This window comes from Narcine bancroftii, chromosome 1 (assembly GCF_036971445.1).
Source record: "Narcine bancroftii isolate sNarBan1 chromosome 1, sNarBan1.hap1, whole genome shotgun sequence".
NCBI classification, from domain to species: Eukaryota; Metazoa; Chordata; class Chondrichthyes; order Torpediniformes; family Narcinidae; genus Narcine; species Narcine bancroftii.
Genome location: NC_091469.1, coordinates 452,248,264 through 452,270,829, shown reverse-complemented (window position 1 = coordinate 452,270,829; position 22,566 = coordinate 452,248,264). Strand labels below are relative to the sequence as shown.

The 22,566-nt window shown below is 41.7% G+C and overlaps 1 long non-coding RNA gene across 2 annotated transcripts in view; it reads left to right on the top strand.

Moving 5' to 3' along the window:
* LOC138753630 (uncharacterized) overlaps positions 1–22,228 on the top strand; it is a 239,013-nt gene extending 216,785 nt beyond the window's left edge. For both annotated transcript variants that reach the window (XR_011351309.1, XR_011351303.1), the window contains exons 3-4: positions 21,349–21,493; positions 22,170–22,228. This is a non-coding gene — a long non-coding RNA (uncharacterized lncRNA). The remainder of the gene's footprint in view (positions 1–21,348; positions 21,494–22,169) is intronic.
* The last annotated feature ends 338 nt before the right edge of the window (positions 22,229–22,566 follow it).

Genomic DNA, 22,566 nt, shown 5'->3' with positions numbered 1-22,566 from the left:
TCTCCTTTCGCACAAGCATGATAAATTCTACCTTATCATATCCAATTGACACTTTTTGTGTTAAAATCACCTAGTTCCTCCCCCATTGTTTGAATTCTGAGACTTTCTGAGATTTCCTGCTTCTTGCTTATTCCACTTATTCCTTGAAAAATGGCTCAGGCCTGAAACATCAGCAATATTTCTTTGTCTCCATTAGACACTGTAAAGACCAGTCAAGTTCCTCTAGCATTTCGATGTGTTTTTACTACAATCACAGCATCTGCAGATTTTTGTTTCACTGTGTTTACCTCGAGTCATGAACACCCATTGAATATATAAGATAAGGGAAAGATATTTAATGACAAACAACACTAAGACAATTGGGAATTAAAATGGATTAAGGAGAACATATTCAAATATGAGAGAGGGAAGGAGATAAGTCCTATATATTCCAGAAATAAGTATTATTTCTGATCAAAATAAAGCAGGAAAAACTTTGACAATACAAAAAACTAAAGTCTGAATGAAATGCATTAAGAGCAGATACTGAGAACGCACAGAGTATTTAATAATAAATGAGTCCTTTCTCCATGCATTCAAGGGGAAGAGTTGAGCAATATGTCCTTCACAATTGGTGATCATCCAAAAATAATATAGAACTTTGACAGAAGGGAACATTTAGTTTTCAGATAGACAAAAAGACCTCAAAACAAAGAATCCACAGGAGATGGATAATTTTTATTCTGAGACACCAAATAACATGAAGTGTGCATTGGCTGGTCAATACACATTGGAGAGTGCTTGCTGGATAAGAATATTGAATGCAGTGCTGTTTTCAAAAATCAAGACAAGATCCATTCACTCAACAATCTGCAGTTATTAGTCTTGCATCAGAACTGAATAATCAATGATTGACTAATTTATCAGAATTATTATTTTGATAACCAAATAAATATTCACTGGACAGTGAAGATTTTGCTTCCTAAACACTTTTGGGTATATTTTATGGATTTTGGGGTGCTGATCATGAAAATTACCTTATAATTTTCCATCACATAATGTTTTTTAGATATAACCTATCTTTGCGATTTCCCATCATATTTTGAGTCCTCTTCAAGCAGAGAAATCCATGAAGTGCAGCATGTCATTGAAAATTCATTTTCTGTATTCGCACGGACTCCTTCCCTACAGTCAGTGACGATCATGGTGAAAGGTTCACCAGCACATTGCAACTATGGAAAGCGGTATCAGGGCAACTGGAATCCATCAATGCTGGCCGACTATTGTTGAGCATGGATACGAGAGGCATCAGATGCTGAGTTCAAACAAAAATCAGTGGCAAAACATTTTTAGGCCAGTTGAACTAACACAATGTGACAATAAAAGTTAATTTAATGTTTATCCAACTTCCTACATTAGACAGCAAATCTGAATTAGCTTTATGTTCTGCACAATTATCTATCATAATCCCCATTTTTTTTTGCAGTAAGTAAACCTTTTGAAAAAATTATTGTCCGGACCATAATATATAGAAGCAAAAGTAGGCCATTTAAACCATTGATTTCACTCCGCCATTCCATCATGAGGTGATCCATTCACCCAATCAGCCCCACTCCCCAACCTTCTCCCCATAGCCTTTGATCCTTTGATTCTTCAGATACCTATCTATCTCTGCCTTAAATATACCTAATGACTTGTTTTCCCAGCCAGCCATGGTAGCAAGTTTCAGAGGTTCACCGTTCTCTAAAGAAATTCCTTCACAGTTCTGCTTTAAATGCTGCCCTTCCATCCTGAAGTTGTCCCATCTTGTCCTAAATCCTCTTCCGTGGGAAACATTTTTGCTACATTTACTCTATCCAGGCCTTTCAATATTCAAAATGCTTCTATGATGCCCTCCCTCATATTTCTGAACTCAAAAGAGTATTGTCCAAGAGCTGTCAAACTTTCCTTGTATGCTATTCCCTTTATTCTTGGAATCATTTTTGTGAATCTTCTCTGAAACCTCTCCAATGACAGCACATCCTTTCTTAAATAGCATGCCTAAAACTGTACACAGTACTCCAGGTGAGATCTCACCAGTGTTGCAAGAGTCTCAACATTACATCCCTGTTCTTATATCTTATTCCTCTCAATATGAATGCCAACATTGCATTCACCATCAACTCACCCTGGGGGTTAATTAAGATACCCCACATGAGGTCCCCCAACTTCTTTGGCTCCTCTTAAATTTGAATTTTCTCTCATTCAAATACGATAATAGTCTGCCCTCTTATTCCTTTTGCCAAAGTGTATGTCCATACAGTTTCTAGCCATTTATTTCATTTGCATCTTGTTTCCCCATTCTTCTAATCTAAGTCTCTCTGCAGCCTCTCCATTTCCTCATCAGTATCTACCCCTCCACTTATCTTTCTAATTGAACTACAAAAACATTTATACCACAATCTAAATAATTAAACATACAACTTAAAAAGAAATAGCTCCAATACAGTCCCCTGCAGAACACCACTGGTAACCGGTAGCCACCAGATTAGGATCCCTTTATTCCCACTCTCTGTTTCCTGCCGATCAACCAATACTCCAGCCTGTATCTTTCCTGAAAATGCCACAGGCTCTCATCTTGTTAAGCAGCCCTTGTCAAAGGCTGTTAGGAAATCCAAATATACAACATACACTGCATGGCTTTTTTTTTAACCTTGTGATAGTTCAGATTCTATCAGCAATGTGTACATCTACATATGTACAGATGGTAGTGTAGGATGACTGTGATTGGTTGAGAGTGTAGCCACACCTACTGGCAGGTCTTAAAGGATTGCTCCTAGCCAGACCAGGTCAATCTGGACTGGTCGACCTACTTGTGATATGCTCCAGTCTTTTAGTTAATAAAAGCCTTGGTTTGGATCAAGTCTTTGGTTCTTTCGACGCGCACTACAAACCTGTTGTGGTTTCCTCAAAAAATTGCAGTTAAGTTTGTCAGGGAAGTCTTTCCATTCAGGAAACCATGCTGATATTGGTCTATTTAATCATGAACCTCCAGGTACTCTGTAACTTTATCAACAACTTCCTAATCACTGATGTTAGGCTATAGGTTTATAATCTCCACCTGCCTCCCTTTTATATTTAATATACTCATGTAAAGTTGATCTCATGTAAAAGTCAATCCCCTATTTTTGGCCAAAAAATCTGGAATTTTCCATGTACTGTATCTCAAGTAAAAGTCAACTCTAGTCTCTCACCTCGGCCCTGCCTGCCCGCCGGCTGGAGGACTTGATGCCTATGATTATGCAGATACTTATTGCGGTCCTAACCTCTCCCGTACTAGCGTCCACGCTGACTCCCTCGCCAGTTCCCACGCCCACCTCAGCATTCGCAAGGCTGGCACCTTGGATATCTGGGCTGCCAGATCCTATAGCTTATCCCCACACTACCACTCCTTACTCTACCCTATCCCTTCACACCTTGGCTACTCAACTCTCATCTCCACCTTTGAGTTCCCCCTTTCTTCCCATCACCTTTCCCCCCACCCTGCCCTTCCCAAACTTTTGTGTTTTTACTTCAATCTCGGTGCCTGTAGACTCTCGTGTTTTACTCTTGTGGTTCTTGTTACTTGGTAGGATGTGTGGTTTGATGTGCAGACTCTATTATTACGTTAATTCATTTAGGGATCATTTGGACTTGCAACTGATATGGTATTTTGCATTCAAATTTGAACATCAGCCCCTCAAAAGCAGTATCCATGTAAACGTCGACCACATAAATTTAACATAAAAAATAGTCTAGAAATAGTTGACTTATACATGAGACATTTAAAAAGGCCTTCAGTATCCTTCTCGATATTTTTTGCTGGCTTCCTTTCAAAGTTCATATTTTCCTTCCTAATGACCTTCTTAGTTGCATTCTGCACACTTTTAAAAGCTTCCTGGTCCTCTATCCTCTCAGTTTTGTTTCCTTGTATGTCCTTTCTTGTGCATTTAACTTTGGCTTTGACTTCTCTTGTCAGTCACAGTCATGTCATTTTTGCATTTTTTTGGATTATCACTGTCCTGCACCTTCTCACAGAAACTCCGGTCATTGCTGTTCTCCCACCCTCCCCTGATAGAGTGCATTTCCAATCAATTTTTTCCGGTTTCTCTCTCAAAATTTGGAAGTCCTCTGGTATACTGACACCTCATTTTAGTTTATCCTTTTCAATCTCCATGGTGAATTCTACCATATTATATGATCATTGCCTCCTGAGAGTTTCATTACTTTCAGAAATCCTAATCAACTCTGGTTCATTACTCAATATCCAATCCAGAATTACCATTTCCTTGGCTAGCTCAGCCACAAGTTAATCTAAGAAGCCATCCTGAAGGCATTTGATCAATGCTTTCTCTTGTGATCCAATACAGACCTGGTTTTCCTATTCAACCTGTATATTGAAATCCCCCATGACTATTGCAACTTTGCCCTTTTTGCATGCCTTCTCTACCTCCCTCTCTAGTTTGCACACCACATCCTGCTGTATACGATTCCCAACAGGGTCTTTTTACCCCTACAGTTTCTAAATTCTGCCCATTGGTTTCTATATCTTCTGAAAAGATGTCTCCTCTCTCCAAAGATTTTATTCAATTTTTAACCAGCAAATCCATCCCACTCCCTCTGCCTTCTTGTCTGCCCTTCACTGTGTATTCACAGATATTTAGTTCCCAGCTGTTGTCTTTCAGCCACGACTCAATGATGGCCCACTACGTCATGCCTGCACTTCCAACTGCTCTTTGAGATCATCAGCCTTATTTCTTATACTCTGGGCATTTAAAACAAGTTATTCACTTCTGCATTCATCTCCCTTTTCAATTTTGTTCCTCAAATTAATTCCTTAATCGTATGCTTGCAATTTTGTGTGATTGATTAACTATCCTTCCTGACAATCTACCTACACAATGTATCTTTTTTTCTTTGGCTTGGCTTCGCGGACGAAGATTTATGGAGGGGGTAAAAAGTCCACGTCAGCTGCAGGCTCGTTTGTGGCTGACAAGTCCGATGCGGGACAGGCAGACACGGTTGCAGCGGTTGCAGGGGAAAATTGGTTGGTTGGGGTTGGGTGTTGGGTTTTTCCTCCTTTGCCTTTTGTCAGTGAGGTGGGCTACTTATATACCTTCTGCCCTATTCACTGCCCTCTCATTCTGGTTCCCACCCCCCCTGCCAAATTAGTTTAAACCCTCTCCAATAGCTCTAGTAAACCTGCCCACCAGGAAATTAGCCCCTCTCCCTTTCAGGTGCAACCTGTCCTTTTTGGACAGGTCATACATGTACCTTCCCCAGAAAAGATTAGAATGATGCATGAATCTAATCCCCTACACCCTGCACCAACTTTTCAGCCATGCATTCACCTGCCATAATTTCATATTCCCTGTGTGTGTTATACAGGTAGCAATCCAGAGATTACCTCTCTTGAGGTCCTGCTTTTATTGCATACTTCCTAACTCCCTATATTCCCTCCTCAGGGCCATTCTTTTTCCTATCTCTGTCATGGTTCCCACGTGGATCACAACATCTGACTGTTCACCCGCCCAGTTAAGAAAGTTGTGGACTCGTTCCGAGATGTCCTTGACATCTGGGAAACAACATACCATCTGGCATTCTCGATCTTGTTCTCAGAATCTCCAATCTATTTCCTTACATATCGAATCACTACTCATTAGAACTCTCCTCTTCCCTCCGAGCTGAAGAGCCATATTCTGTGCCAGGGTCCTGACCACTATGATTTATCCCTGGTATATTGTTCCCCACAACAGTATTCAAAACAGTACACTTATAGTTGAGAGGAATGGCCACAGGGATGCTCTGTGCTGACCGCCTATTGTCTTTCCTTCTCCTAGCAGTCACCCAGTTCCTTGCCTCTTGCTCCTTCAGTGTGCTGTCTCCTTATAGATTGTGTATCACCCTCTCTGTCTCCTGAATGACCTGGAGTTCATTCATTTCCCTAACCCACTTTGTGAGGAGCTGGAGTTGGATGCCTCCTTTGTAGGTGAAGTCATCAGGGACACTTCTACTGACCCAGATTGACCACATCCTGCAATTGGAGCATACCACTGCCCCACCTACCATCTCCACTACCTACTCTGGGTTACTATGAAAGGATCATACCTGACCTTACCTGCAGCATGACTTTAGCTTCTGCTTGCCGAAGCCTCTCAACCTAAACCCTCAAACTTATCACTCCTACATTGGGCTACTTGCACTGGCCACTCCAGCGATAGTTGCTCTGCTTGTGCATGCTTTATTTTTATTTGATCCCGGTAATGAATCGCGATTCAATTAGTCCTCTAAAATGCCATGCCCTGCAAATGCTCCTTTTAAAACTCTTCTCCCCGACCCGTGCGTAACTCTCTATACTTGTGATTCGATTGTTTTGCTAATGCACCGAACCCCCGAACACTCCTTTTCTTAATAATTCTTAATAAATTATTCTTACTAAATATGGTCTTCAAAAAATAATAGTGGCCCTATTTGAAAAATGTCTCTTTACCTGAACAACACTTTGGGAAAATCCAAGGTCATGAAAAGAGTAGTGTAAATGTAACTTATTTCTTTCCTTCAAATAGCCAGTCATTTTACTCATGCATCCAGATTTAGCAGGCAGAATAAAGTTAACAGGAGCACTTTGATTTTATGGGTCTCTTTACGCTGTGGAGAAGGTCTCTTTCCTTGAGTTTTGAAAAATTAGCCAACAGCATTAGCTTGGCACTGAGACCTAATGTGTCCAATGACTCACTTTCAAATCTCTCTCAGTCTGAATCTAGTGCTAAAACACCTCAGTTCTCCTGGATTGAAACCTACCCATCCAGAGGTGCCACGCTTCCCCACCAATCACATTGGGAGACTTTCTGCTTTCACTCATGCACTCGATGCCTGTACTTTATCAAGTCTTAGATTGCCATTGTGCATGATAATTACCTGTGTAGGTTGATCCTCACTTATGCGAGAATGTGCAGATGTCAAAAAAAAGCATCCTTCTCTTTCCTTTGCCCATTACCTGCACCTTCCTTTCACCAGCTCCCACTCTCTTCCATACCTTCCCCCTATCAAAAATCAGCTTTCTCAGCCCCCTGCCCCTCCCGCACATCTCTTAGCTCCTTTCCTTTCTTCCCCCTCCCAATGGCATTCACCTGTAAGTGTGTGCTCCTCCTCCCTCCCCTTCCATCCCCACCTTATCACTCAAATGTTTAATCAATCTTTATCAACCCCTGGCTTGAAACATTCACTACCTGCTGCTTTCTACAGATGCTGCGTGACCTGTTGGGTTTCTTCAGCACTTTTATGTATTGTTCCAGTTCTCCAGCATCTGATGACTAAAAGCTTTGCATTGGGAAGACCTCATATATTCATGAGCTGGGATACCAAGGTCTTTTCATGATCAAAGTATCAGACCTCCTTTATGAATGTGCTCCAGTCTATATCTGCCACGAGTGTGAAACAACCTACTGGAGGAACTTCAAGCAGCGAGAGATAAAAACAATAGACAATAGACAGTAGGTGCTGGAGTAGGCCAATTGGCCCATCGAGCCAGCACCGCCATTTTTCAGATCATGGCTGGTCATTCACTATCAGTACCCATACCCAGCCTTATCCCCATAACCCTTAACTCTCCTGCCCAGAAGAGCCTTATCTAACTCCCTTTTGAATATATCCAATGAATCTGCCCTGACCACCCTCTGAGGCAAAGCATTCCACAGATCCACACCTCTCTGGGTAAAAAAATGTCTCCTCATCTCTGTCCTAAAGGCCCTTCCCTGTATTTTTAAACTATGCCCTCTAGTCCTAGTTTCTCCCAACAATGGGAAAATGTAATCCGATTTCACCCTGTCTAGCCCCTTTATAATCATATATACCTCAATCATGTCTCCCCTCATCCTTCTAAACTTCATCACATATAAGCCCAGTCTTTCTAATCTTTCAGCATATGTCAATCCTGCCATCCCGCTGCACTCTCTCTATAGTGAGTATGTCCTTCCTCAAATTTGGGGATCAGAACTGGATGCAATATTCCAGGTGAGGTCTCACCAGGGCCCTATACAACTGCAGGTGGACATCTCTGCTCTTATAAAGAATCGTTGACAATGTGTATCGGAACCCTTTACTCGATGGTGTGCTCTGACAATAAATATTAGCAGTTCCTTTTTCTCCCACTGATGGTGCTTGACCCGCTGAGCTCCTCCAACAGGTTGTTTGTTCGTTCCTGATTCCAGTATCTGTTGTATCCTACATCTGCTATCTCTGCCAAGAACTGCAGTCTGTGAGATTAATGTGGAATCAAAACCCATCTGACAATGCTGTCAATTTGTTTCTTGTTTTTACATTTTGATGGAAGCTATCTTCTTTTTCACTCTACATTTTCCCTTTAAACAATAAATTTGTGGCCATTTGCCTTTAATATTTACAACTATTTAAATACTTCCAACAATACTTTGTGCCCGTAGTACCAATAACCTTTCTGTCTGCACGTCCTCCTTGTTTCTCACCAACTATTCATCAATCACCCCTATTCACCCTGCAACACTCCTGGCGACACCCAGCTCAAAATATACATCTTGTGAGTATCTGAAAATGATATTTTGGAAGGCTAAATACACAGAATATGACAGTATGAAAGTTCCTGTGGCCCATTTATTAGGTTATCATAAAGAAAACAGTTTCCAAAACAACTCCCCAAGACATTTATGGAATACATCATGCTAAAATAAGACTCATATATTGCCCAATGATTGTGCAATGGTTAGCCAATGTTTTGGGCCTGGGCCCTTTGTCAATCCCTTCGCCCAAGGGAACAGCCTTCCATTAACCACTGTTTGCTTAACCCCTCAATATTTTATATACTTCTATCAAACCTTCCCTCACATTTCTCATTTCTAAATAGTCCAAGAATTTCAAATCTATCCTTGTAATTTTGGTCCCTCCTCCTATGAACTATTTTTGTACACAGACTAACCCTCTTCACATCTTCCCTACAATGGGCCAACTAGAATTGAGCAGATAGCAAAACACAATCTTCTGGAGGGACTTGGAAGGTGGATTCACTGAGCTCCTCTAGCAGTAGTAAAACACAAAAGTCTGCAGACATCGTGGTTGAAGTAAAAACACAAATGCTGAAGAAACTCAGCAGGTCAAACAGTGTCCTTTATATAGCAAAGGTAAAAATATACAACCGACGTTTTGGGCTTGAGCCCTTCAAACTATGGAAAAATGTTGACAGGCGTTTGAATAAAAAGGTAAGGGGAGATGCATGGTCACAAAGACAAGATGTAATAGGTGGAAAAGGGAGGGAGAGCACAGCAGTAAGCAAGGGGAGGAAGAATGGCTAGGTGAATAGAGAGGGAAGGGAGTGGAGAGCTGAGGGAAAGAAGAAAGGGTGAAGGGAAGGGAGGAAGAAAGGAGAGCAGGTTAGCAGAAACCAGAGAAGTCGATGTTAATGTCATTTGACTGGAGAGTGTCCAGTCGGAAAATCAGATGCTGTCCCTCCAATTTAGGGGTGGTGTTAGTCGGATAGTACATAAGGCCATGGACAGACATGCGAGTATGGGAGTGGGATGCAGAACTGAAATGGTTGGCCACTGGGAGATCCCTGCCACTGGTGTGGACAGAGCTAAGGCGCTCAATAAAGTGATCTCCCAGTCTGCGTCCACTCTCTCCGATGAAGAGAAGGCCACAAAGGGAGCACTGGATGCAGTAAATCAATCCTGTGGATACACATGAAGTGTTGCTTCACTTGAAAGGCCTGTTTGGAGCCCCAGACTGTGGAGAGGGTGAAAGTGTGGGGACAAGAATGGCACCTCCTGCACATCCCACAGGAGACGGTGCCGGTGGGGGGTGGGCGATTGGTGGGGAGGGATGAATGCACGAGGGAGTCACAGAGGGAGTGGTCCCTATGGAAGGCAGATGAGGAGAAGAGGGGAAGATATGTCTGGTACTGCGATCTTGTTGTAACTGCCAGAAATTCCCGAGGATAATGTGTTGGATGCGGAGGCTGGGGGTTGGTTGGTAATGTGTTGGTAGGTGATGGGGACAGAGGGGAACAGGGCAGATGAGCAGGAAATGGAGGAGATGCGGGTGATGGTGGTGGAAGGGAAGTGATATTGTGGAAGAAGGCAGACATTTCAGATGACCTGGAATGGAAGACATCATCTTGGGAATAGATGTGGCACAGACAGAGAGATTGCGAGAAGGGACTAGAATCCTTGCAGGGGACAGAGTGTGAGGGAGTGTAGTTAAGGTACTTGCGGGACTACACTGGTCACAGGTCTGTCTATAGCCTCATGCACTATCCCACCAAGACTACCCATAAACTAGAGGAACAACACATGATTTTCCTTCTGGGCACTCTCCAGCCAGATGGCATTGACATTGACTTTTCTGGTTTCTGCTAACCTGCCCTCCTTGCCCCCACCCCCCTCATTTCTCCCTGTCTTCCTATCTCCTTCAGCTCTCCATTACCTTCCCTCTCTATTCACCTAGCCAACCCTCCTCCCCTGCTCACTGCTGTGCCCTCCCTCCATTTTCCACCTATTACATCTTGCCTTTGCGACCATGCCTCTCCCCTTACCTTTTTATTCAAACACCTGCCAACATTTTTCCATAGCTTGAGACAGGCTCAAGCCCGAAACGTTGGTTATGCATTTTTATCTTTGCTACATAAAGGACACTGTTTGACCTCCTGAGTTACTTCAGCATTGTGTTTTTACAAGCAGATTGTATTTTGCTCCACATTTCATCATCTGCAGTCCCCTGCGTGTCCCCAGTGCTGAACACACTTCACTTGAAACCAAGCAAATTTTTAAAAAAGATTTTGCTTGACTTCCCTGTTTTTATACTCTCTGCCTCACAAAATAAAACCCAAAATAACGATTGGCATCTCCCTAAAGCAAAGGGCTTAGATGGGTGGAGTTAGTTAGGTGTCTCCAGGAAGGTTTCTTGACACAATATGTAGATAAATCTATGAGAGGTGAATCTGTACTTGATTTGGAATGAACCTGATCAGGTGTCAGATCTCTCAGTGGAGGAGTATTTGGAGAGAGTGATTATAATTCTACCTCCTTTACATTGCAGAGAGATTGGAACAGACAAGTTAGAAAAGCGTTTAATTGGAGTAAGGGGAATTATGAGGCTATCAGGCAGGAGACTGAAAGCTTAAATTGGGAACAGATGTTCTCAGGGAAATGTATGGAAGAAATGTGGCAAATGTTCAGGGGATATTTGTGTGGAGTTCTTATGTACGATCCAATGAGACAGGGAAGTCATGGTAGGGGACAGGAACCCTGGTGTACAAAGGCTGTAAAGAAAAGCTTACAAAATGTTCAGAGAGCTGGGTAATGTTAGATATTTAGATGATTATAAGGCTCACAGGAAGGAGCTTTAAAAGGAAATTAGGATAGCCAGAAGGGGCCATGAGAAGGCCTTGGTGGGCAGGATTAAGGAAAACCCCAAGGCATTCTACAAGTATGTGAAGAGCAAGAGGATAAGACGTTAAAGAATAGGACCTATCAAGTATGGCAATGAGGAAGAGTGTATGGAACCGGAGGAAATCACAAAAGTACTTAATGAATCCTTTACTTAAGTATTCACTATGGAAAAGGATCTTGAGTGATTGTAGTGATGACTTGCCACAGACTGAGAAGCTTGAGTAATATCAAGGGAAAGGATGTGCTGGAGCTTTTGGAAAACATCATGTTGGATAAGTCACCAGGACCGGATGAGATATAACTTCATGCTACTGTGGGAGTCGAATTAGGAAATTGCTGAACCTCTGGCAATGATCTTTGAATTATCAATGGGGATGGGAGAGGTTCTGGAGGATTGGAGGGTTGCAGATGTTGTTCCTTTATTCAAGAAAGGGAGTAGGGATATCCCAGGAAATTATAGACCAGTGAGTCTTCGTTCAGTAGTTGGTAAGTTGATGGAGAAGATCATGAGAAGCAGGATTTATGAACATTTGGAGGGGTATAATATGATTAGGAATAGTCAACATGGCTTTTTCACGGGCAGCTCGTGCCTTAGGAGCCTGATTGAATTTTTTGAGGATGTGTCTAAACACATTGATGAAGGAAGAGCAGCGGATGTAGTGTATATGGATTTCAGCAAGGCATTTGTTAAGGTTCCCCATGCAAGGCTTATTGAGAAAGTAAGGAGGCATGGGATCCAAGGGGACATTGCTTTGTGGAACCGGAACTGGCTTGCCCATAGAAGGCAAAGATTGGTTGTAGATGGGTCATATTCTGCATGGTGTTCCTCAGGACCATTACTCTTCATGATTTTTATAAATGTCCTTGATGAGGTAGTTGAGGGATGGTTAGTAAGTTTGCTGATGACACAAAAGTTGGGGTTGTTGTGGATGGTGTGGAGGGCTGTCAGAGGTTACAGTGGGATATTGATAGGATGCAAAACTGGACTGAGAAGAGGCAGATGGAGTTTAACCCAGATATGAGGTCAAATATGATGTCAGAATTTAGTATTAATGATAAGACTCTTGGCAGTGTGGAAGATCAAAGAAATCTTGAGGTCAAAGCAGCTGCGCAGGTTGACTCTATGATTAAGAAAGCATGTGGCTTATTGGCCTTCATTAATCGTGGAATTGAATTTAGGAGCTGAGAGATAATGTTGCAGCAGAGATTTACAAGGATGTTGCCTGGTTTAGGGTGCATGCCTTATGAAAACAGGTTGAATGAATATCCTTTTCTCTTTGGAGAAGCGAAGGATGAGAGGTGACCTGATAGAGGTATTTAAGATGATGAGAGGCATTGATCATGTAGATAGTCAAAGGCTTTATCCCAGGGCTGAAACGGTTGTCACAAGAGGACAAGGGTTTAAGGTGCTGGGGAGTAGGTACAGGGGAGATGTCAGGGGTACATTTTTTTATGTAGAGAATGGTGAGTGTGTGGAATGGGCTGCTGGCAACGGTAGCGGAGGTAAATATGTTAGGGTCCTTCAAGAAACTTTTGGATAGGTACATGGAGGTTAGAAAAATAGAGGGCTATGTGAAAGCCTAGTAATTTCTAAGGTAGGGGCATGTTCGGCACAAGTTTGTGGGCCAAAGGCCTGTATTGTGCTGCAAGTTTTCTGATTCTAAAATTTATTCATATTTGCAATATGTATAATTTTTCGAGGGCCTATTTAGAAGATTATCCAAGACCATTTCTCTTTCCAATGGATCTAACTTGTCACAAAATCATATATTAAAACCATCAAGCTTCACACTGTGAAGTTAATGATAGATATGCAAAAGAACAAAAACAATTGATTGATCAGGCTTTTACACAGAAAACCCGCTTATTTGGTGTGTGAATGACCAATTTTTTTTATACCACCTCAGGTTGCTCATGCTGAAGCAAGAAAATCTGTGTCAGTGTGTCCTTTTATATAGGCAAACTGGCATTCGTGTGCAAAAGGGGGCGGGATGTGCAGCAGTACAGCGTTGGAGTCCTGTGTGATGTAAATCTTGCACACTGGGCAGTGACATTTTTCTGTACACAACAATGGCAGTAGGTCGCAGGCATTCAAGGTCATCAATATATCATAGCCTACGTGTGTACTGGACTGGCAAGCCAGGTCTCCATTTTGACACAGGAGCCATTGCGAATCGCATTGGCTCTGAAACTACCTGTCTTGGTAATATCTGACGCAGGTTGAAAAGGTGAGTGAACTGGTTAAAAGCCAGGTAATTACTGTGTTTTTCAGGCTGTGTAAAAGGGCCTATTGATTGATTTAAAAAAAACAGCTCTTATTTCATTCATAAATATATTAATGAGGAAGTGAAAATGAACATTTCAAACTAGATTGAAGACTGATCAAGAAATAATCATATCTGAATTTAATTGCTTCACCTTTGGCAACATTCCTTCTACTCCAAAGATTCCTAGCTCTCAAGTTCATAGTCCGGTTAACTGTTTGTGACTTTGTTAAATTAGTGGAATTTTTTTTGAATTTAGCGAATGAAACAGAGATTTGTGGTGCAAAAGGATAGAAGGTGCGATTTGTTCTGTTATTTTGCTCAGAAAAACAATTCGTATAATTTTAATTAGATATTTAAGTTATGAAATGAGTTCAATGAATCCTACTGAATGACAAAATTGTGTGCGGTTTTAGTCACCAATGGACAGGAAATATCTCAACACTATTGAAAGGCTGCAGAGAAAATTTACAAGTATGTTGCCGGGACTTGAAGAGCTGAGTTTGGGAAAGGTTAAATCAGTTAGGACTTTACTCCCTGAAGGTTCAGAGAATAAGAAGAGATTTGGTAAATGTATCCAAAATTTTGAGAGATATAGATGGGTTAAATGCAAACAATGAGGTTGGGTGAGACAGGAAATAGAGGACATGGGTTCAGGTTGAAAAGAGGAACTGCAGGGGACTTCTTCACTCAGAGGTCAATGAAATGAAGGTGGTGAAGGTGGTGAATGCGGGTTCAATAAGAAAATAATAGATATGTTATTGGATGGGAGGAGTATGGAGGGCTTTGGACTCGGTACAGGTCAATGGGACTAGGCAGAATAAGAGTTTGCCACAGACTAGCTTGGTTAAAAGGCCCGTTTCAGTGATGTAGTGTTCTATGGTTCTGTAATTCTAATATAAAATGTTCACAATATGGTTTGAGCTAGTTGCAGTTGGTGTTTACTTCAGCACTCAAAAGAAAATGTACTCACATGTTCTCATTTAAGACTGGATGAAAACAAAAATAAGTGATCAGAAGTAGTTTGGAAAAGTCTGTCTTGCACCTCTGCATTCTGAAATCAGATTAAAAATTAAGTCAAAATCTGTCTGTGTGGAGGTTTCTAAGAATGTATTCTATTGTGTGATTTTTATGTATCCCATGGTTGAGAGATGTTATCCTCATTTGTTAATATCAGTATTCAGGCCCAGCTTCCAATGCTAATATTGCTTTACATTAGCTGATCTCTGCTCTTGGGAGACTGAACAGGAAGAAGGTTCCCTCCAAGTCCGAAGGTGCCAAAAATGTTGCAGCAGGAATGAGGAGAGATGTTTCATTCGGTAAATTCAAAAAAAATTCCACTAATTTAACAAAGTCAAAACAGGTAACTGGACTATGGACTTGAGAGCTAGGAATCTTTGGAGTAGAAGGAATGTTGCACAATTAGTCTGAGAACTTGATTTATAGTGCTGGCAAAATTTAAAGAGCTCCCCAAGGCTTCCAAGTAAAGCACCCCAATGGGCCTCTTAATCACATATTTTAGTTCAAAGCTGATAAACATCCCCTCTACTTGTCTACTCTCATTTGCATATTTAGAGAAGATGGGTATTTCATAAAGATACCAAAGAAGAGCACATGCTCTTAACAGCAGTATCCAGCAGCTGACTTCGCTGTACTTCCTCTGTAAGAAGGGTTGTTCTTCACCATGGAATGTGCAGCTAAATACTGGCGTTCTCTGGATTTTCATTAGGAAAATAGAACTAAAACTAGTGGTCAATAGTGCTCAGCTTGATGAAGGCTGTCATGCCATTAAATACTACAGGGTGATTGCACCATCTTTATTCTTTTCATCACATAAATGATGACTAATGCAACGTATTTAATAAAAGCGTATGATCTACTTCCTGTGAAGCCAAGTGATGCAGAACAAGAGAGATGTTGGCTTTTCTCAGATTGCAGACTGGCCAAGGATGCAAAGATCTTCAGCACGTGGTCACTTCATTCTCTCTGCCCTCTGTCATCAACTTGGCTGGTTACAGCTGAGAAATGTTTACGTATACTGCACTATATTCTATAACCTATGGAAGTTCCAATCACATTGCATGCTTACATTCTGATAGTTATAGCTATTATGAGCTCCCATTTTAGTAAAATGGGATTATCACTGTAAGGAATAATATAGACAGGAGGGACTGAATGGTCACAGTTAACATTTAAAATTTCACACAAGCACCAAGTACAACACAAGTTGCAGCCTAATGATAATTCGATACATTGGAAGAACTGGGGGAAGGCTTGTCACAGTCTGTTCCAGATTCGATACATTTGCAAAGACACTGATTTTGCAAAGGGAGAACCATTCTGACGGCTGAAGAGAAAACAGCTTTTTGAAGCAGCTCTTGTGGCCAACCATTTTTGTGGAATTCAGAGAAAAGCCTCCTCTGTGAATGACTGGTCCTTTTCGGTGGATTGACCTGTGCCAAGAGGGTCTTTTTGGCAAGCAAACTGCTTCATTTTGATTGTGACTAACAGTGGCGGTCACTTGGAGAGACCGCTTCATTTTAAGTGTGACTAGCAGTGAAGTTCCTTGGAGAGACCAGTGCCAGGGTCTTGGAAGCTTTGTGGAGGCCACCCATTTTGACTCTTGCCTACAAAAGGACCAGGATTGTTATGACCACAGCTCATGTGAATGGACATTTCTTCAAAGAAGAATTCATGAGCCTGTAGCAGTCGCAACTCCAGTTTTCAATCAGTTCAACATTCATTCTGGGCATCAATTTTCAAAGGCCTGCACTTCAACACTGAAGTTGAAAGACTGAACTTTGAGATAACTTTCTAGATTTTGGCCAGGACTGTAATGGTTTGGGTGTATCACACACACATTTACTCCAGACACCAGCACATAGCTGGGGTTAAATTTATTGTTAAATATAGTTTAAAAGTTAAGACTATATTTTAAGAGTTAGAAATAAAATTAGTGTTTTAAAATTAAACACTGTCTGGTTCATTGCCTATTGCTGCTTGTTGCACATGGTTCGTAACATAGCAATGAGATACATCCTTGAACCTGGGCATAGTCTCAAGGCTAGCCTATATTGAGGTTCCCGCTACCTGCAGGCAATTTAAATTTCTCAGGGGAAGCTCTGCTGATATTTGTACTGAGTTGAGTATTACATAATTTTGCAATTCAGCAAGACTTGTCTTAATCTCCAGGGAGGCAGAAAGAAGAGCAGCAGCAGGAGTAATTCTCCAGCTACTGAACTCTCCTGGAGAATGTATTGAGGAAAAATGTACGTCCTGAAAAAATATTCTGTGTCATCACTCCAGGAATCCACTGGCCAAATTCCCCCCCACCCCACCCCCCCAGAACTTCCATCATTATTGGAAGACCTGGTGCTGTTTTGCTTCCAAGGTGTTGGTTTCATAACCACCCTCTATTTAACTTCAACATAGAATCGAGAAAATAATTTGGCTGCAAAACCTCACTTTGTGTTTTGTAAAGTCAACAAGAAAATATGCGGATGCTGATGCCCAATGCCCTACACTAAAATGCTGGAGAAATTCAGCAGGTCCCGTAGCATCCACACAAAGTAAAGCGCTTTGGGCCTGAGCCCTTACTGAACTTACTTCATGTGGAATTGTATGTTCTCCTGGAGCTTGTCATGCACCCATGCTAGAATCAATTAAATTTCCCTAGAAAAATCTGGAACATTGTGGTTTCCATCTGTTTAATAGGCTTTGCATTTGCAGATATTTAGAAATAAAAAACATGAAATGTGAAATGAATATCTCTGGGATCATCAAAACAACAAAAACTTCAAAAAAGGATCTTATGAGGGACATCAAATAGCCATTAATCTCGACTGCTGTTTTCATACAAACAAGGATTCCTTTTGGCTTGATAGAGGGAATCTGCTGGGCTGAATCCAAAACGATTGTGGTAATTACACTTAAGAGGTGTTCAGGGAAGAGAGGAAAGAGTTTGGGAATTTTTCGGTTGACAGTAGCCTAAATGACAAAAGCATCTGGTTCAGGGTGTCACTTATCCCAGATATTTGACCATACCCAAGTTCGTCATTTTGGTTACCCTGACTCTTTGAAGACTAACTTAACAGTCTATCTGAAAAGGTGAGGTCATATTAGATTGCATTTTGAGAAGCATTCGATTATTTGATATTTTCATCTCCATGCAAAAGTTGTTCCATTAAAAGAGAACATAGAACTTCTGATGCTAAATTACTGCATATACCGATGTATAGAGCAAACCTCAACATTTAAAAACAAAACCTTAAAATCAAGGGTCTTATACGCTGGTCTAAACTCTGAACTTTAACTGCTGCCATTCTCCCACTGGATCTGATGCAATCTTGCTCACGTCCTGCTAGAAGTCTCAGTGCTCCCCCCCACAGGGTCAACGGTTGTTGGTTCTGAGCAGGCTTTAAATGGCCTGTTGCAAGAGCCGATGGTGGTTTATTTTAAAATATGCCAATGAAATTTAAATCTTTACAAGGTAATTTGGTATTAAAATATTGTGATTAGCTTTTAGTTACTGGTCAGCAGGAAGTGCCAGATTTGGTGGTGGTAGGGTGTGAGGGTTGGCTTAACACAAAGGGTATCAGTCAAAACCTATATTTTAAGTGGAAGTTCCAGGGGTTGTCCGAGGCAGAGTCATCCCATATATTGCAAAGAAATCGAATCTACCTGCTCATGATCCTTACCCCTCCATTTCCTGCCTGTTCACGCCTCTTAAACATTTCTGTTGTATGTGCTTTCACTACCTCTTGTTGTTGCACGAATGTTCAAAAGCATTATAAATGAATTAATAATAATGTAGTGATGATTTTAACTTTTTAATTTCTTTCCCCCATAATTAAATCCTGATCATCTCGAAGTTGCCTGGAAACATTTATTTCAGGTTTGGCGAGTGTGTCTCACCTGCATTTAATTTCCATTAAATTGAATTGTTTATTGGCATGTGCACCAAGACTCGCAGTGAAAAACTGTTCTCTGTGCTATCCAGTCACATCAACCTATTGTCACCCAGCGATTGTCCTTACTGATTGTTGTTGGGAGATCAAAAAGTCGAGGATGCAGTTCTACAGGGTATGTGAGCCCTTGGACCAGGAGTTTGGAGATACGTTTGTTTGGGACTATAGTGTTGAAAGTCAATAAAGTACGAGTCAGACATAGGTGTTGATTAGAACATTAAAATAATATTAGCTGTCATTTTTCCTTGAACCCCAATGCTTCTGAGCCCATCTGTTCTCCCATTTTCATCTGATGATACCATCTCTGCCTGCATTGCTACTTACTTCAGATGAGGCAGGGATCACGCTAACTCTGAACCCCTCTCCTCTAATTAACTGCATAAGGGAGCAAAAGAACAATGAGCTGAAAAAACCACTGCAAGGAGTTGCGCCAGCCGGCTTGCTATTTAATTTTAGTTACAGAGCAGCCACTTTGAAATGTCATCTCATGGCGTAGAGACAAATGCCATGATGTTGAAGTTCAGCTATTTTTACATTAAAATATTGTTGTGTTTATTGTAAGTACCAAGTCAGGTCTCCTAAAAAAAAAGACCAGGGAAGTGGTCAAAAGAATTTGGTCTTTAAAGGTGCACTTTCCATGCAGCACATCATTACATCTGTCATCAGAAAGACAGTTAATATTATGCTAATGTCTGCCAATGAGGAAAGAAAAGTCACAGGGATGAAGGAGACCGCTCTATCATACTTAGAAGTCCTGCTGCATGAGATACATGCTAGAAGGAAGGTTTTGTGTGCTGGGGCTCTCAGGAAACCTGCCAGGGTCATGCAGTGGTCAATTCCCTCAGCAGGGACAAACCCTGCCATGGAGGAACATAGATGAACATTTCTTGACTTCAAGGTACATCAAGGAGGAGGCTGACCACCTCCAGAAACAGGTACTGTCAGACATTGCAAGCAAGAGAAGTCAATCTCACTTCACGAGCAGAAGTCTCATAAAACCTGTCAGGCTTGCCTACTAACAATGCGATGACCTTCTGCTGTTAACGGCCGTGGATATCCTCATTCCTACCTGTGGTGTTGAATGAGCATATGGCCTATTAGACACAGCTGTCAAGCACAGCTATCTTCTGCTTGGTTTCTTCAGGGTATTAGAACACACGATAAAGGAGGAGGAGTCGGCCATCTGGCCCATCAAGCTTGCAACACTATTCAATAAGATCAAGGCTGATCTGTCCTTGGACTCAGATCCACGTACCTGCCTTTTTCCTGTAACCCTTAATTCTCCTCTCTGCCTTAAGTTCATTCATTTTCTCATTATGCAGTAAAGTAACAGATCATTTCTGCCCTCGAGCCGTGCTGCCCAATTACACCCCCCAATACATTTCAAATGGTGGTGGGGAAACTGGAGTCCCCGGGGAAAATCCATGTAGACACAGGCAGAACATACAAACTCCTTACATTCAATAAGTCAGTCAGTATCGCTTCCTTGAGCAAAGAATTTCACAGATTCAAGCGCTTTCAGGGAGAAATAATTTCTCCATATCTCAGTCTTAAATGTACTTTCCAAAATCTTGAGACTGCCCCGCAATTCTAGCTTCAGTCCTGTGATAGTACAAATCTATCACCAATGTACATAGTGTATATAGTTACTGTATCTAGACTGTGCTTACAGCGATTGGCTGAGAGCTAAGCCACGCCTATTGTCTGGGCCTTAAAGGGTTGTGTCCCTAGCCAGATCGGATCATTCCGGACTGGTCGGCCACCTGTGAAGAGCTCCTGTCTTTTCCTAATAAAATTGTAGAGCTCGTCGAAAGAACCAAAGACTTGTTGATCCAAACCAAGGCTTTTATTAGCAAAAGACAGGAGCTCTTCACAGGTGGCCGACCAGTCCGGAATGATCCGACCTGGCTAGGGACACAACCCTTTAAGGCCCAGACAATAGGCGTGGCTTAGCTCTCAGCCAATCGCTGTAAGCACAGTCTAGATACAGTAACTATATACACTATGTACATTGGTGATAGATCTGTCCTATCACAAGTCCCCAGTGGAAACAGCGTCCCTACTAGGATCATAGTTTTATATGACCCTATACAATCCCCTCACCATTTTCATGTTTAACTCTGAGGCAGTGACCCCTGCAAGTCACAAATAAACAAGTCACATGATATCCAGGCCATACTACCCGCCTCCTTTATTTGGAGGGGTTTAGTGAAAAGGGTTAGTGAGAAAGCATGAGTCAGAAATAATTACATATGCATGAAAGTATAAGGATACATAGACGGAATATAATTGAGATCTAAGCTGAGTGAAATGTGGTGTTTCTTCTGTGCATCCTCATTAGGTGTCCCTTGAAATGGTGAACTGATGCAGTTTTAAATAAATCTCCATTGAAGCATCTGAAGAGGTTTCCCTTGATGGATGTGATTGTGTCTATTTAAGGCATCTTTCTACCCATTGAATGTCAATCCAATCAATTGTCAATTGTTGTTTTCGTTACTCATGGCTGCTCTGCAGATATAATGCTTCCTAATCACTATTGACATTGAAAGCAATTCATGGGTTCTAGATTTCAAGATCAAGGTTTAGATCTGCAGAAGAACCGATCGGAGTTATTTAAAAACTATTCAGGAAAGATAGTGGTCAGGGAATCATTGATATGGTATTAATTACAGGTGTATGACATGTTTTGCATCATCTGTGCAGTGCCAGCATCACTCAAAAGGTTCAGCATCATGTCGGGCAAAGCAACAGTTTGAATAGTGTCTCATCCACTGACCGGAGAAGCAAGAGACCACAGATGACGGAATCTAGAACAAAGAAAAAGCAAACTGCTGGAGGAACTCAGCAGGTCAGACAGCATACATGGAGGGAAATGGGCTTGTCGATGTTTTGGGTTGAGACCCTGCTTCAGGACAGACAAAGAAGAATGAAGGCAGGCAGTATTAAAGAGGAGAGAGGAAGGATCAGTACATGATAGGTACTGTATCACGGAGAAGAGAAGCATGATAGACAGATGGAGTTAGGTGGGGGTAAATAAAAGGGTATATTTGGGAGATAAAGCCAGGAGAGTGACAGGTTAAAACAGATAGAGACAAAGAAGACAGATTGAACCAGGATGGGAGAGGGGAGGGTGAAGGAAGAGACAGATGGGCGGGAAGGAGATAGGTGGGATGGTGGCTGGATGGGAGCATAGGGGGAGGAAATGGGTGTCTGGATGGTGGGCAGGTGAAGAAAGTGGGGAAGGGGGAGGAAGGAAATGGGTGAGGAAAATAGAATGCAGGGTTAGAAAGAAGCATCTATGTGAGAGGAGAGAGGTGAATGAGAAGGAGAGAGAAGGGGACCAAGCAGGAAAACACAATGGCAGGAATGTTGAATTTTTAATATCAACTCACCATTAGCCTTATAAAATGCATATAATGGGTGAAAATGTCAACTGGAAAATATGCAGAACCGCATTGTTAGGGTTTCCCTGTGTAAAGTTGAACCTGACAATGTTGCATTGACCCTGAATGATGTGTTTGCAGGTACTCAAAATGGTCAGCATGCAGCTCAAGAGATATTGACTTTGCAGCCATCTCCTCTGGGAACACATCTCAATGCAACCTATCTAGCTATTTGGAGATCTCGTCGTGACTATCTCTCGTAGTTGAGGATGATGGCCTTCGTTCCATCGATTCACAGAGCAAAGATGCCTATGTGTATATTTGTTTAACATGTACTTGATGTTGGACTCCAAGAAATACACGATACATCACAAATCAACCAATGATTGGAGCTGATAGATTGGTTGCAGCCTTTGTCCGCTTGCACAGCCGTTGAATTCAGAGTAACTTCATCCTCCTGTTCCCTTGTTGAGGTTGGGTTGTTCTTTGTCAGGGACCTCACCCTCAACCATGGGTGACCCTACCAGGAGCATAGCTC